The 17,717-nt window shown below is 36.6% G+C and overlaps 1 long non-coding RNA gene across 1 annotated transcript; it reads left to right on the top strand.

The window, feature by feature from the left end:
• Positions 1 to 10,137: 10,137 nt before the first annotated feature.
• LOC142238773 (uncharacterized) lies at positions 10,138 to 10,466 on the top strand. Its single transcript, XR_012722813.1, has 2 exons — positions 10,138 to 10,178; positions 10,246 to 10,466. It is a non-coding gene; the product is annotated as an uncharacterized LOC142238773 (long non-coding RNA).
• Positions 10,467 to 17,717: the final 7,251 nt, after the last annotated feature.

The following is a 17,717-nucleotide window of genomic DNA, read 5'->3' as shown; positions in this document are numbered from 1 at the left end:
GATATTCCCATTGAAAACATATTAAATCAAGGCAAAAAACGACATTCATTTGAGGACAGGTAATTAAGATATTATGTCCTTTGTATTAGCAAAGAATATTAATTGATCCGAAATTAATTGATCCCAATAATTATAACCTAAAGTTGAGTATTAAGTTCGAGTTTAGCCGCTAAAGGTGGGTATTAAGTTCGAGTTTAGCCGCTAAAATCGTAATTTTTTCACTAAAGTAAAAAAAGGCATAAAATTATACATATTTGTTGCAGATTTCACTATAACTTGATGGGGAATAGCCCAAAGCAAATTTTCACAAAGTTTGTATTCCATAAAATGGATTATTAAAGAAAAGTAATCGTGGGAAAATGACGATTTTAGCGAACTCGAATACCCACCTTAGAGAACTCGAACTTAATACCCACCTTAAAAGCACACTTTTTCCACGATTACTTTTCTTTAATAATACATTTTGAAGAATATGAAATTTGTCAAAAATTTATTAGTGCTATTCCCCAACAAGTTATAATAAAATTTTACACAAAATGGTATAATTTCATACAGTTTTCATTTGATTTTCAATTTTGATTTTAGCGACTAAACACGAATTTAATACCCACCTTAAACCAAATATTGGTCAGGAAAAAATAACTTTGATCTGAGTTTTAAATCCCATCAAATAACCAAACAAAAATATTAGGTTAGGTTAGGTTATGTGGCAGCCCGATGTATCAGGCTCACTTAGACTATTCAGTCCATTGTGATACCACAGTGGTGAACTTCTCTCTTATCACTGAGTGCTGCCCGATTCCATGTTAAGCTCAATGACAAGGGACCTCCTTTTTATAGCCGAGTCCGAACGGCGTTCCACATTGCAGTGTAACCACTTAGAGAAGCTTTGAAACCCTCAGAAATGTCACCAGCACTACTGAGGTGGGATAATCCACCGCTGAAAAACTTTTTGGTGTTCGGTCGTAGCAGGAATCGAACCCACGACCATAATACTCACCTTTAGTGTCGGGAATTTTCTTTGTATAATTTAGGAATTTAAGATGGTAACACTGAAAAAATGCAACTCTGTGTACAAGAAACAGCAATTCATAAACAAACGTGAAACAGTTATAACGGCGATAACAAGCGTCACTTCGAAATAAGAAAATAAAATAAAGAATAAATATTGGTAAAATGTCTCAAAATCTTAACAAAAGGAAAATTAACACCCTTGATACAACTGAAGGTAAGAAAAATGTCGTGCAATAAAGAATTCATTTCTTTATATTTTCAATTTGTTTCTACAGACACTGATAAAAGGTTGGACTCCATTGGAACGATGCCTTTCGTAGGAAAGAATCAAGCAAAGCGACAAAAGCTAAAACACAGAAGAGGTACATTTTGAAATCCTTAATTGATATAATTGTTTTAATTCATTTTTCACTTTACAGATGCTATAGATGATAATTTGGATTTTTTTTCGAGACGGAGGACCACAGTATGCAATCCCATTCCGTAAATAAGGATGACGAGAATAAGGACATGTATTTCGCCTAATAGAGGCCATTATCAACAAATGCTTTTCTTTATCTGTCTATGTAGCTTCATTCAGGGATGAAGTTAGAAGAGAGTTAAGGGCTATTAAGGACGAAATTGGAGAGATAAAAAATGAGTTGAAGAATGAAATTTGCAGTATATGGAGAAGTTTACTTTATAACTTCAAAAAATGGAGGAGTCTATTATTTCCAACGTGAAAACCATATTAACATTTTTTACCAGTTAGAAATGTCAATCTTAATCTTAATTATGTATTTTTCCTATTAATTGTTAAGTTTTCTGATGTTCCTTTGTAAAGTGTGAAACACTAATATAAATATAACAATAAAATATTCAACGTATTTTGTTTTGTTTCAATAGCGGTTTTAAGGTACTGTAAAATTATAATTCTAACCCTCCTAAAGCATTCTAGAAACAATTGGAAAGACGTATGAAATGTTGTTTTTCAGTGCTTTTTAATGGTTGTAAAAACCATCGATACACCGTATAACGATGTTATCATTTTGGGGTTGTCAAAGCGTTCGTTAAACCATCGGAAAAGCGTATAAAATAAAAAAACGTTGTTAAATACAATCGATACACCGTGGAATGATGTTATCATTTTGGGGTTGTAACAACGCTTTTTCCCCACCGTGTATCAACCGTTCACAACGCTTTTACAACGCTTTTCCGATGGTTTTTTTCTGACTGGGAATGTCACCAGCATTATTGAGGTGGGTGGCTCAGAATAGCACCAAAATTCTTAAGGTTAGGTTAGGTTAGGCTAGGTGTCAGCCCGATGTATCAGGCTCACTTAGACTATTCAGTCCATTGTGATACCACATTGGAGAACTTCTCTCCTATCGCTGAGTGCTGAACGATTCCATGTTAAGCTCAATGACAAGGGACCTCCTTTTTATAGCCGAGTTCGAACGGCGTTCCACATTGCAGTGAAACCACTTAGAGAAGCTTTGAAACCCTCAGAAATGTCACCAGCATTACTGAGGTGGGATAATCCACCGCTGAAAAACTTAAATTTCCAAATTCAGGGTTGATTCTAATTAGAAATTATATCATGATTCAAGTTAAAAACGTCCTTAAATTAAAGTATTGAAAAGCATCTATTTTGGAACTTTGTTGCTTTGTATAGAAAACAAAACAGTCAACAAACCTAAAGACTTCATTTAATTAGTTTTGAAATATTTTTCTAAATTATTAAAGCTAGTTGACCTTAGTAAACGAAAATTCTTTCAATTAAAGATATGCTTTTTTAAATCGTACCACTTAACCATAATAACAAAACGACTTCATTGAAAAGATTATCGACTTTATGACAAGGAAAAAGCGCTGTGTCAGACAATGAATAACATATTTTTTGTGTACGGTATTGGGTTCGATTCAAGTTTCTGTGATCTTTACACAACGTTGTTGCAGCTTATGGTACACATCAGGGTATAATAATTTTGATCTGCCAAAAAATGTGCCTACCAGAAATATTGATTTTAGACCCCATAAAATATATACCGATCGACTCAGAATCACCTCCTGTCGATCTAGCCCTTAGAGTTAGTCTGTCTGTTCGTACACTCAAAAAAAGTGAACTCTCTATTTCACTAAAGCCATATTAACTTTATATTAGTTAATAGAATCATTATGTTTGGAAAAAGTTTATTTTAGTCAAATAATTTTTTGCGTATGTTAGTTAAATGAACTAAAAAACGGGAAAAAGTTATACACAAATAAAGCATAAAGATTTCCTAATTTCGTATTTCTTACAAAATAGTTCATTATTTCTTTAAATTTGTAAATTTTACCAAAAATGTGTCCATCATGAACTTCGTATATCACTAAAGACATTCTTGCAATTTTGAACTCCAAGATTTCTCTTAAAACTACAAAATTTTCTTTAACTACTGAAAAAATTTAGTTATGTCTAATAAATTTTCTTGAATTTGTCGAAAAATATTTACTTATTTTTGCCATATCGGAGTGATGCCAGAGCTTGTAATACCGTTTAGTTAAAATTTTCTAAAAAAGTTCCAAATTTTCTAAAATTAATCGAAAGTTATCTTTCCTGGTGGGTTCACTGTTTTTTCAGTGTATGTCCATGCATTTGTTGTTCGCAGGATTCCGGCCGCAATTATTAACGGATTTTGATGAAATTCGGTACACAGAGTTATTTTGGCACAAGGACGACCGCTATTTGATTTTTGGAAAATATCGGATCAAATTTAGATATAGCTCTCATATATATATATGTAATGCCCGATTTCATAAAATTTGACCACAATTGTCTTATTTATTATCCCATTGTACTCAAATTTAACACAACATAATCTTTTGTGGTATCACAAAAACTTGAAAATTCGTCCACATTGGTTCAGATAGATATACACTTCACTTCGTTTCTAACCTTTGCGAATACAAGATATACTTTGAAGTATAAACTCCACTAGCGTTTCATTTCTTAAAAGGTCATGGGCCCAGTGGAGTTCAACTAAATTGTCTGAATATTTGAAAAGTTAAGTGGTAGTTTTTCTATTAAAAAAAAAAAAACAAATAGTTTTATTAGAAATGACAGAGGAATTCACCAAATTTTCTGTCGGCTCAATGCCCATAAATATAGGTTATAGAAGTTCAACGTGGATGCCAATTTGAAAGGCCAAGGGCTACTTTCAATAGTTCAGGGCAAATCCAAATTCGATGATTCGGTTGCCCAAGACCAAAAGGAAATTTGGATGAAGCATGATGGTAAAGCAATGGGCATTTTAATAAGCTCTATCGAGAAAGAGCAAGCAAATCATATATTGTCGTGAACCACATCCAACGAAGTCTATGAAAATCTTAAAAATATCCATGACAAGCCGAGTGAAATAAAGGTGATGATTCTGTGGCGGCATACGTATCGAAGGTATCATCATTTGCAGTAGAAATATAAGCACAAGGTGAAAAACTTTCTGACAACATAAAACTGGTTCGCATTATTAGTAGTTTGCCTCCCAAATATCAAAATTTCAAAACTGTGTGGTATAACATCAAAGAAGGAAGAACCATTGAAAATTTGATGGCAAAACTACAGTTAGAAGAAGACCAGCTTAAAAATACCGATGGTGAAGAAGTGTCTGAAGCAGCATTTAATGTAAAAACAGAGAAGTACAAAAACAATATAGTTGTGAGAAAGGAAAGATCAAAATGTCATTTTTGTCACAAGTTGGGACATTGGGAGCGAGATTGTCGACTAAAGAAAAAGCAAATAAAATCAACTGCCAACTCTCCTAGGCTAAAAATATATTATAAATTGTAACATACCACTTCCCACCACAAAATCGAAAATTAACTGCTCTACTAAAAAAAAACTTCCGAAGGAAAGGGACTTTTGTGTATTGAATTTGTAATTTTATGCTGTTATGAACCGCTATTCAAGTATACACCTTGATCAGTTTTAATGCTTTCATCCAATTCATTTTGATCAGTAATGCCTAATGCACGCTCAACTTTCAGTTGAGCGTGCTTTTGTGAATTTAATACAAACGTTTTTAATGACAACTTTATAACGTTCAAAAATTCGGCACTCGTCGCTAGACTTTTCTACAAAATACCCTAAATAACACTATTAATTAAAAAATAATCAATACCACCTTCATAACAATCAAATTCTATATTTGGCAATAAAGTTAAGTTTCTTAAGCTCTTGAAAGTGTAATCCAAAGTTTTGTATTAAAGTTAATACTGTTCATCATTAAAAAAGCACCAAAAGCACTAAATGAAAATGCCAGAAAGCACCACGTTGGTGCTATTTTTGAAAAGGCACCAGAAAGACAATTTGGTGCTTTTTACAAATCATAAAGCACTAAATTTGGTGCTAAAAGCACCAAATTGGCATCACTGGAAGCATGTTGATGAAGTTGCTTTTATCAGATGTTAAGTCGGCTTCGTAAAATGATGTGTGGCTTGCCTATTCCGGCGCCACAAAACACATGACTTCACATAGATATTGGGTTTCGGATATACAGCTGGTGGATCGATTTGTGTACATTGCTAACAATGAGAAGTTGCCTATTAAAGGTGTTGGTACGACTCATATTAATGCATTAGTAAACGACGAATGGGTTCCACGAGTTCTCTCAATATGTTCCACAACTAAAACAAAATTTATTCTCAACTGGCGCAGCTACAGCAAAGGGGCTCTCAATGGTAACAGAATCGGGATGGTTGTGTTTTGAAAGATAAACATAATAAAATATTAGCGACGGGTGTCCGTGATTCTATGAATCAATATAGAATGTTATTTCAGTTTAGGAGAAAATCTGTGGCAAATTCGGCCAATCTAAATACACCTCAACAGTGGCAACAGTGCCGACTTGGGCATATAAATAATGCGACAATAAAAAATATGCGCAACAAAAATTTAGCTGATGGCATAAAAATGACAGATACGGACGAATTCTTTCGCGAAGATTGTAAACGGGGAAAATGCATCGCTCATCGCACGGATCAGTAGAAAAACGACCGGCGGCAGCAGCTCAATATTTATACCCTTCACCACTACTGTGGTACAGGGCAGGGCTGTGGAGTCGAGTCAATTTTGCTCGACTCCGGCTCCGACTCCAGCATTTCTTATTAGCCTCGACTCCGACTACGGAGTCGACTCCAGGTGGTGTACCTAAATCTCATTCTAACCCTTTCACTACCGATGTCCACCTAGAAGGACATTCGAAAAAGACACCAAATTCTATTTTCCTACTTAGTTTCGATTTATTTCTCGACGCTATTTTAAAGTAGACGCTTCAATCTAAGTATGCTATACATATTTTCCATATTGGTGAGCACTAAAATACATTTTTATTAACTTCTTTAACAATAAACGAAAAATACGTAAATTTGAGACAATTTTTCTAGTGTATGTTTCTAGTAAATGGACATTTATACAAAAACTATAGCTGATACTTTTACGATTTCTTTTTTGTATTTTTTCTCACACTGTGAAAGATATTAGAGGCTAAATGTCGCTTATTTTCGTAAGATCATTTAGTCGCAATTCAAGAATCAAGAAGAAGCTCATATAGCTCTTGAAGTAATTGAGGTAGGTTCTCAAAATAACAATTTTTGTTCTACATGCTGTTAGTACAAGTAAAAACAGAAGAAAAATTAAAGTTTTTAATATTAGGTTTATTTCGGTAGTGAAAGGGTTAACAGTATTCCAATCGTAATTTTAAAGTGTAGTGTTCTAAAAATAGACCGATATAAGTATTCTATTTTGCCATATATGTTTATATGTCTAAAAGAACTCTAATTTTAATTTTTGATACGACTCGACGACAAATCTCAGCTTTTTAGGGATGTAAAGAACTCTACATTTTAATTTCGGGCCAATAAATTAAAATACGACACAAGACTATATGGAGACAACATCAAAATATGGATAGATAACAACATCTCCAGAATATGAATTTATAAAAACACAAAATTTCACAAAATAATTAGGCTTCCAGAAGTTTAAGAAGTAAAATCCTGGTATTGGTCTATATAGGCATTTTATAAAAAATAAATCTATATAAAACAAGTATGTACAGCAGTAAGTTCGGCCGGGCCGAATCTTAAATACCCACCACCATGAACCAAATATTAGGGTTTCCTTTGAAATTTCAGGAGGGCTTGAGGACTTGAGGACACAACCCGAAGATAAATTTAAAGATTTCACCTATGAGGACTATATCAGATTCTGGATTTATAAGAACCATTTTTGTTTGAGGTTTAGAGGAATCATTAACATCTCTTGTAAGTGTGCAAGAAAATTATAAAATAACGTCTTGATTTGAAATCTTAAATCTGTAGAAGTAAAATCTGGAAATTTTACATTGAGTTTCAAACAATTTTCATGATCAGTGCGCCTTCTACACCCTCAAGAAGTGAAGTCGGTCTATATGGAGGCATTACCAAATGGACCGATAAAAACTTAATCCGATACACGTTTTTGTGAGCCTAAAATACCAGAATATTTACAATTTCAGGCATATCAGATAAAAACTACGGTTTCTAGAAACCCAAGGAGTTAAATCGGGAGATCGTTCTTATGGGGGCTATACTAAAATATGGACCGATACGCACCATTTTCGGCACACCTCTTTGTGACCCGAAAATACCTCTAGATTTCCAATTTCAGGCAAATAGGATAAAAACTTCGGATTCTAGAAGCCCAAGAAGTAAAATTGGGAAATCGGTCTATATGGGGGCTATACCAAAATATGGATCGATACTCACCATTTTCGGCACACCTCTTTATGGTCCTAAAATACCTCTAGATTTCCAATTTCAGACAAATTGGATAAAAACTACGGTTTCCCAAGACCCCAAATCGGGAGATCGATCTATATGGGGGCTATCCCAAAATATGGACCGATACTCACAATTTTTGGCACACGTATTTGTGGTCCTACAATACCTCTAGATTTCCAATTTCAGGTAAATTGAATAAAAACTGCGGTTTCTATAAGCCCAAGAAGTAAAATCGGGAGATCGGTCTATATGGGGGCTATACCAAAATATGGACCGATACTCACAATTTTTGGCACACATATTTGTGGTCCTACAATACCTCTAGATTTCCAATTTCAGATAAATTGAATAAAAACTGCGGTTTCTATAAGCCCAAGAAGTAAAATCGGGAGATCGGTCTATATGGGGGCTATAACAAAATATGGACCGATACTCACAATTTTTGGCACACGTATTTGTGGTCCTACAATACCTCTAGATTTCCAATTTCAGGTAAATTGAATAAAAACTGCGTTTTCTATAAGCCCAAGAAGTAACATCGGGAGATCGGTCTATATGGAGGCTATACCAAAATATGGACCGATACACACAATTTTTGGCACACGTATTTGTGGTCCTACAATACCTCTAGATTTCAAATTTCAGGTAAATTGAATGAAAACTGCGGTTTCTATAAGCCCAAGAAGTAAAATCGGGAGATCGGTCTATATGGGGGCTATACCAAAACGTGGACCGATACTCACCATTTTTGGCACATCTCTTTATGGTCATAAAATACCTCTAGATTTCAAATTTCAGGCAAATTGGATAAAAATTACGATTTCTATAAGCCCAAGACCCCAAATCGGGAGGTCGGTTTATATGGGGACTATATCAAAACCTGGACCGATATAGCCCATCTTCGAACTTGACCTGCCTGCAGACAAAAGACGAGCTTGTGCAAAATTTCAGCACGATTGCTTCATTATTGAAGTCTGTAGCGTGATTACAACAGACAGACAGACAGACAGACAGACAGACAGACGGACAGACGGACATCGTTATATCGTCTTAGAATTTCTCCCTGATCAAGAATATATATACTTTATATAGTCGGAAATCGATATTTCGATGCGTTACAAACGGAATGACAAACTTATTATACCCCCGTCACCATTCTATGGTGGTGGGTATAAAAAGAAAAATACACTAAAACCAAAATGTCGGGCTAATCAGATAGAAAGTTTAGATTTTAAAAGATGTAATGTGTCGGATATAAAAATCAAACATAAACTGCCATAAATTGTAAAGAATTTCAAATGGCTTTGATGAAACAAACTTTCTCCTAAAAGACCGCCTCATATGGCACGTTGGCAGAGGTTTAATTTAAAATTACAGCTTCCAAGGACATCGGGTGTATATGGAGATTTCTCAAGTAAATATCTCCATACCAAAACCTGGGTCGACGGGAAATTTCCCCAAATAACTCAAAATGTTTGACAAATCTTATGAAAATTTTAGACTGAGAACAATTTCTTAAAACAAATCGGAGATGGGTTTATATGTAGGTGCTACATCACAAAATTGTCCGGTATGACCCATCTTCAAACTCGACATGCCTGCCAAAAATTCAGAACGTTAGGTTCTACTGCTATATTGCCTTAAAAGTTTACCATTATCAAGAGCATACACTGGTAGAAAAATGGTTCGTACTATTAACGAACGGGCTTCGTTGATTATTTTTCGTTAATATTACGAAATGTTTCGTTATAAGAACGAAAGTGATCGTTAATACAACGAAATCAATCGTTAAACGACAATTTTGTGTTTTGGTTTTTCGTTATATTAATGAAACACGTTTCGTTAATATTACGAATATTAACTTTGTAATTTTTTCAAGAATTAGAATAAAAAAAAAATTCCAAGATGAAATTGTTAAAATCATTTGCACATAGAGAGTAGCCTTTGGAAACTTTTAGCCCTTAAAACAGTCGTTTTATATACTTCGAAACTGGAATTGAAAATTTCATTTATAAAAGCGATCGTTAATATAATGATATGGATCGTTAAAAAATAAATTTTAAATTGTTATATTTCGTCATATTAATGAAATATGTTCATTAATAATACGAATGGGAGTTTGAGTATTTCTGCCTCTCCGTACTCTCGCTCTAAAACGCCTCTCCATACTCTCTCTCTAATACGTCTGTAGCGTCTATGTAATTTGTACATACACATCTAAGCATGGCAATAAGCACATGTTTGCGAGTGCGTCTTGAAAAACAAACGGTAAAAAGTTCAACAGAAAACTTTTCTGATGGGCAAACCTTAACAACATTTACGTACTTTTCGCTGAAGAGTGCGCAGGCTCATTACAGTTTCGTTGTGAATAATAAATATAGATGGTGAGTGAGTTAAACTGGTGTTTTTTGTATATTCGCAAGAAATTTAGTGTAAATTTTTAATCTTTAGTGAAAATGCCACGGGGAAGTGAACTTTCAGATGAAGAAGGCGGAACAATTACCGCAACGAACCTTGGTTGCAAAAATAAATTGGATAAATGGACACGGCGATACGATTATCATTTTTTGGTCTTAGAAATTTTTCTTAAGTGAAAGTCATACTATATGATTATTAAATTACTTAATTTATCAATAAATATTATTTCCTACTGTACGAGTGTATAAATCCTATTTCAAAGATCTTAACAAAAAATAATACACTACATTCAAATGCAATAATTGATTGGGTTTCATTAATATAACGTTTGTGTTCATTTACACAACGTTCGCATTTCATTCATACAATGAAAAAACTGGGTTCATACAATGAATGATTTTCGTTCATACAACGTATAAGCTGCATCCATACAATGAATAAATTTCATTCATACAACGAATAATATTCGTTAATACAACGAAAAGGCTACGTAATAGCAACGTAATTATTCGTTAATACTACGAAATGTACTCCATAAAGGGTTTCGTAAATATAACGTAAAATTACGTTGTTATAACGAAATGCTACGTTGGCTGACTTTTAATGAAGAATTTCGTTAATACAACGTAGGTTAGGTTAGGTTAAAGTGGCAGCCCGATTAAGATTCAGGCTCACTTAGACTATTCAGTCCATTGTGATACCACATTAACTAAAAGTACCTATTACATATGGGCACTTCTAGTTTTAACCGCTGAACCTTCTTGATTATTTTTCTTTGTTGAACCAACCAGATTGTTCCAAAAACAGTAGCAGACTGCTTAAGTTAACGTTTTCCAGATCCGCCAGTAATCTGAAGCTATATGCTCCTAAAAGTTGCTTGCGCTTTACACAAAATGCAGGACACTCACACAAGAGGTGTTTAATTGATTCTTTTTCCTCTGCATCATGACAGCTCATACAATAGTCATTATACTTCGCGCCAATAGTTTTTGCAAAATCGCCTATCAGGCAGCGACCCGTTATAGCAGATATCAGGAGTGATATCTGACGTCTCGAGAACATTAGCATATCTAGTGTGCGGTTTAAGTTGAAATGGGGCCATATTTGCTTGGTGTCGTTACAACCCTTACAATTCTCCCATCGAACATTTGCCATCATAACAGCCTTCTCACGCAGCATGAGCTTGCAGGTAGCTAGGGGCATACCAACAAATTCTAGTTCCCCTGGAATATGTAAGGTAGTCCCTAGCCTTGCCAACTCATCCGCTTCGCAGTTCCCCGGTATGTTCCTATGGCCAGGCACCCATATTAGGTGAATATTGTACTGCTCAGCCATCTCATTGAGAGATTTGCGGCAGTCGATGGCCGTTTTCGAGTTGAGGAACACAGAGTCCAAGGATTTTATTGCAGGTTGACTGTCTGAGTATATATTAATGCCCACATTTTTTGGAACATTACTTCTCAGCCAATTCGCCACCTCTCTTATTGCTAATATTTCAGCCTGAAAAACACTACAGTGATTAGGTAATCTTTTCGCTATTCGAAGTTCCAGATCATTAGAATATACTCCGAACCCCACTTGTCCATCCAATTTGGAGCCATCAGTGTAGAAATCTATATATTCTTTATTCCCCGGGGTCTGTGTGCACCACGCCTCACTGTTGGGGATTAGAGTCTCAAACTTTTTGTCGAAAAGTGGACTCGCCAAAGTGTAATCCACTACGTTAGGCACATCTGGCATTGTTTTGAGGACAGAACTGTGACCGTAACCTTTTTCCGACCACAGCGATAGTTCGCGCAACCGCACAGCCGTTGTTGCAGCTGACTGTTTGGCCAAAATGTCTAAAGGCAATAGATGCAGCACGACATTAAGGGAATTTGTTCCTGTCTTGCTGAATGCGCCTGAAATACACAAACACGCCATACGCTGAACTTTATCTAAACAAGTCGGTTTCTGAAGTGCCGGCCACCAGACTACAACACCATATAGCATTATAGGTCTAACCACTGCCGTGTATAGCCAATGCACAATTTTTGGTTTCAGTCCCCACTTTTTTCCTATTGCCTTTTTGCACGAGTACAAAGCTACAGTTGCCTTTCTCGCCCTTTCTTCAATATTAAGCTTAAAGTTCAGCTTCCTGTCCAAAATAACGCCAAGGTATTTTGCACATTCACCAAAGGGAATTTCAATACCCCCTAAGGAAATAGGCCTAACCGTGGGAGTTTTGCGATCGTTGCAGTACATGACTAATTCTGTCTTTGCAGGATTTACCCCAAGACCATTGTCTTTCGCCCATTTCTCAGTCATCCGGAGGGCCCTCTGAATAATATCTCTGATTGTGGATGGGAATTTTCCCCTGACTGCCAGAGCCACATCATCTGCGTATACCACCACTTTTATCCTTTCTTTTTCTAGAGTAACCAGAAGGCTATTTATAGCAACATTCCAAAGAAGAGGTGATAGGACTCCTCCTTGGGGAGTGCCTCTGTTCACATACCTTTGTATGTTTGCTTGTCCTAGTGTGGCTGAAATACGTCTCTTCATTAGCAGTTCGTCTAACAGCCTGAGTATACATGGATCAACATTCAGAGTTGTCAGTCCATTTAATATCGAGCTCGGATGGACATTATTGAACGCCCCTTCGATGTCTAGAAACGCCACGATTGTGTATTCTTTGACAGATAGTGAGCTTTCAATAAAGCTGACTAGTTCATGTAGTGCGGTCTCAGTAGACCTGCCCTTCGAGTATGCATGCTGTCGTTTCGAGAACAAACTTGAATCGATGCTAGTTCTAAGATAAATATCTATCATCCTCTCCAGAGTCTTAAGTAGGAATGAGGATAAGCTGATTGGTCGGAAATCCTTCGCCCTCGAGTGAGAGGCTTTTCCCGCTTTAGGTATGAAAACGACTTTTGTTTCCCTCCACTTTCCTGGGATATATGATAAGTTGATACATCCTTTATATATCACCGACAACCAGGGGATAATTTTGTCAGTTACAGCTTGTAACTCCGCCGGAGTAATTCCATCAGGTCCAGGGGATTTGAATGGTCCAAAGCTATTTAGCGCCCATCTTATTCTAGTTTCCGATACAATTTCCTCGACAGGAAACGACCGCTGAGCAACTGTGGCACCGCCAGTACATGGTTCAACCGTCTGATTTCCAGGAAAATGTGTGTCCAATAGTACCTCCAGCGTCTCCTTACTGGACGTTGTCCAATTGCCCTCCGATGTTTTAATGAAACCTGGAGCGGAGTTGGTGGATGCTAGAACCTTCCGTAGTCTGGAAGCCTCGGACGTATTCTCAATACTGCTGCAGTAAGCATTCCAAGAGTTATGCTGAGCCTTTCTCAGTTCTCGCTTGTATCCTCTCAGATTCTTCTTGTAAGCGTCCCAGTCCTCAGGGGCTCTGGTGGACTTTGCCTTGTTAAAGAGCTTCCTGCAGGATTTCCTCATATTACTTAATTCCGTAGACCACCATGGTGGTCGATGTTTCCCCCTTGGCTTTCCTCTAGGGCATGCAGCTTTCAGTGAGATGTTGAAGGCCTTAGTAATCCGCTCCACTGCGTGTTCGATATCTTGCACATTTCTCATATTTGTCTCTGTTATTTCCGGTATCATCATATTGAACGATTCCCTATACCTATTCCAGTCAGCTTTCCTAACATTTGGCGGAAATATGATCTTGGTGATATGAACATCAAATTTGAAACTGATGTAGCGATGATCTGAGAAGCTGTGTTCACTTAAAACCTGCCACTCAGATATCATTTCATTTAGTTCTTGCGAGGCCAAGGTGATGTCCAAAACCTCTTGCCTGTTTTTAGTGACAAAGGTTGGGACATCTCCCTTGTTGCAAACTACCAGATTAGTACGCAAAATAAACTCTATTAGCGACTCTCCCCTTGCATTAGTATCACTACTTCCCCATATACTATGATGTGCATTCGCATCGCATCCCATAATGAGTTTCGCCTTTGTTTTCAGTGACTCCTCCACTAAGGTCTTAACGGCATATGGAGGCATCTCCCTGTCATGTCCCATGTAGACCGAAGATACCCAATATTTGCATTTGGCTATTTCTAAACTTGCAACGACAGTGTCTGTATTGCACATTGAGGGAAGCAGAAACAAATTGAGCTCGTTTTTAGCAATTATACAGGCTCGATTTACATCATTACCAGTATACTGCAATAGTTTGAACCCCGGAGTACTTAATTCACATATTTTGTTTTTGTAAACATATGGTTCTTGAATAAGAACTATATCTATGTCCCCTTTCATCAGGAGAACTTTTAAGGCAGCACATGCAGCCTTACAATGATGAAGATTTATCTGGAGGATCCGTAGGACCATCGAGATTTTCAACAACCGTCACATCAGCCGCTTCGATCGAGTCATCAAGAATGTCCTCTTCAGAGATATCGGTGACTCTCGCAATAACCATAGGTTCGACTTTGGTGAGTTCTGAGGCAATAGAAGCCTCCTCACGCATACGGTATCTATCCATGTCTTCAACTTTGGTATCTCCCTCGACTTCGCAAGAGGATCCGCTTACTTCTGATTCAGACAGAGGCTTGTCCATTTCTGAATCCTTTAGCTGATCGTTTTTATACACCTTCATTTGGATATAATGAAAGCCATAACATACACGGCCCTGGGACTTTGCCAGATGTGGCAAAGACTGAGTGTTCAATATAAACACTGCATGCCGTCTTGGTCCATCCACTTCATCCAAACGGCCAACCTTCCAATCAGCTGTTGGAAGATCTGGATTGCATCGTTTCAGTCTATTTAAAATAGATTCAGGGTCAGAAGGGTTTGCAGGTATCCAGGCATGTGCTCTAGGTCTAGCCGGTATGTCTTTCTTCTCGACTAACTCTAGAGCAGCTCCTTCCCAAACTTCACCAATTAGTATCAGAGCAGCTTTAAAACATTCTATAGACCTCTGGTCCTCAAATGCGACTAGCTTAAATCGTCCTTGATACCAACCAGCCTCTTGGTGTCGAGGATCTGGGCCGGGAAACTTTTCCAGTACCTGTGAGTAGACGACAGATAGAGCATTCTCAATTTCCCCCCATTTTTGCTTTGGAACCATACCGTCCAATGCTCCTTTATTAATGATAGCCATCACAAGGCTATCTTTAGCAACTGAGGCAAACGATCTTTGATCCCTTTTGGAGGATGGCAGCTCATCCGGCGATCGTTCCCTTTTTCCAGTCTCAAGAATTCCTTGAGCCCATTTTAAGGAATCGCTTTGTTTAGCCGACAACGTGCTTGGGTCGACTGATCCTAACTTCTTTAGGATAAACAAAGCATTTCTGCGTTCCTTGAATCTCTTTCGTGAGGGATTACCTCCTTTTGATGTCGTTACCTTAGAAAAAGTTCGACTTGTCAGTGTGTCGCCACCTGTCGACCCGTCTACAGGTCGACTAATTGGGCCTAACTCTTGGTCATTGCCCAGATTTATAACTCCAGTCGATACCCGTCCACTGGGCCCTGAAGTTAGCAACCCAGTGGATGACTTGGAATTTCGCTGCATGGTGGCTTAATATCCCACCACACTTGAAATTCGTAGTAGGTACCTATTACTATGAGTTTATCCGCTATTGAAAAAACACGTCCGTTCCGTTCGACGGTTGAATAGGAAATACAACGTAGAAATTCATCGTATTAACGAAACTTTTTCTACCACTGTATATAGGGTTAAAATTCGACAGTTTAATATGTTAAAAATGGACTATACAATTGATCAATTCAGCCCACACTCAAAACAAGTTTACTTGGATCTAAAGATTTTGACCTTCCCTTAAGGATTTTGGTATTGATTCCGAGCCAAAGATGCGGCTTCTTTAAAATAAGGAATTTTTTAGCGACCTATCTGGCTTTAAATTTAGGACCAATAAAATTAAAATTAGAATACAGATCTCATATATAAAATTTTCACTCTATTTTCGCGGTTTATTAATAAAGGTACTCACGTACAAACAAATGCCAATTTAAAAATTCAAATTATAACGGATACTTCAAAATAGGAAATGTTTTCTTATTTCAAAAAAAAAAAACTTTAAACCAAAGATGCTAAATCCTCAAAATAAGTCTTAGCCTATATTTGAAGCGTTTTTATCTTAAATTTAAGTTTAAAATTTTCAGTTGATTTAAGGACAATTTCTTTAAATCAAAAATGTGTTTCTTTACTTTAAGGAAAATTAGCATTAGTTCAAAGACATGGGACTTTAACGGAGGGACGCTTATTTACAAAATTTGTGTCCTAAGTTTAATGAAAAAAATTTTTGAAGCAAAGATTATAAACTTCATTTTAATTACAATTTCATTATTTTAAAGAAATTTGTCCTTAATATTTTGTAAATTTCGCATCCCAAAATTTAGGTTGCGTAATCTTTAATATCACGTCAATATTTTTTTAGTGCATATTCTAGTAAAACCTACTTTTTATATCACCGTGAAATTTCACCCATATAAATACACTTCGAATGGCCTGAAATCCAGTACTTCGTTTTTCGTTGTTCGATTAAAACCCCAATCGAATCTAAATTGTCGAAATATTTCTTTAGTTAAAAAGATATGAAGTGTTTTTCACATTTTGTTTCGTGGGAGTCGGAGTCGAGCAAAATTTATACGACTCCGGCTCCTACTCCAGCAAAATCTTCAGACTCCGACTCCACAGCCCTGGTACAGGGTATAATAAGTTTGTGCATTTGTATGTAATGCCGAGAAGGAAAAGTCATAGACCCATCATTTAGTATACCGATCAGCTTAGAACTAACTTCTGAGTCGATTTAGCGATGTCTGTCTGTCTGTCCGTCTGTCTGTTGATGTATTTTTGTGTGCAAAGTGCAGCTCGCAGTTTAAGTCCGATCGTCCTCAAATTTGGCACAGAGTCCTTTTTCGGCTCAAAGACGGCTCTATTGATTTTGGAAAAAACGGTTCAGATTTGGATATAGCTATCTTATATATTTATAACCGATCTGGTCACAAAGGACGTATATATCAACCGATCTTCTTCCAATTTCGTATAATCGAATGTTTTGTGAGGCTCGTAAATTTTGCAAAATATCACTCAAATCGGTTTTGATTCGGATATAGCTCTCATATATAGCTTTCGCCCGATTTACTCCTATGAGCCCAGAGGCTAATCTTTTGTTCCGAGTTACGTGAAATTTTGTACAGGGAGTAGAATTAACATTATAGATATGCGTACTGTAATTGGTTGAAATCGGCTCAGATTTAGATATAGCTACCATTTATATCTGTCGTCCGATTATATATATATATATATATATATATATATATATATATATATATATATATATATGTATGCGTTGCGTTAATTTCGAGGACACGTTTTTAACCCTGCGTTAATTCCGAGGACATTTTGTTGCTATGAGGACAGTCCCCAAAGCTCTACCGATCTTGCGTTAATTTCGGGGACACTGTAAGATTGGGGACACTTTTTATACAATCCATGTTTATGGGTTAGAATC

Source organism: Haematobia irritans, chromosome 5 (assembly GCF_050003625.1).
Source record: "Haematobia irritans isolate KBUSLIRL chromosome 5, ASM5000362v1, whole genome shotgun sequence".
NCBI classification, from domain to species: Eukaryota; Metazoa; Arthropoda; class Insecta; order Diptera; family Muscidae; genus Haematobia; species Haematobia irritans.
Note: the sequence above shows the minus strand (reverse complement) of the source record. Positions and strands in the feature narration are given on the sequence as shown.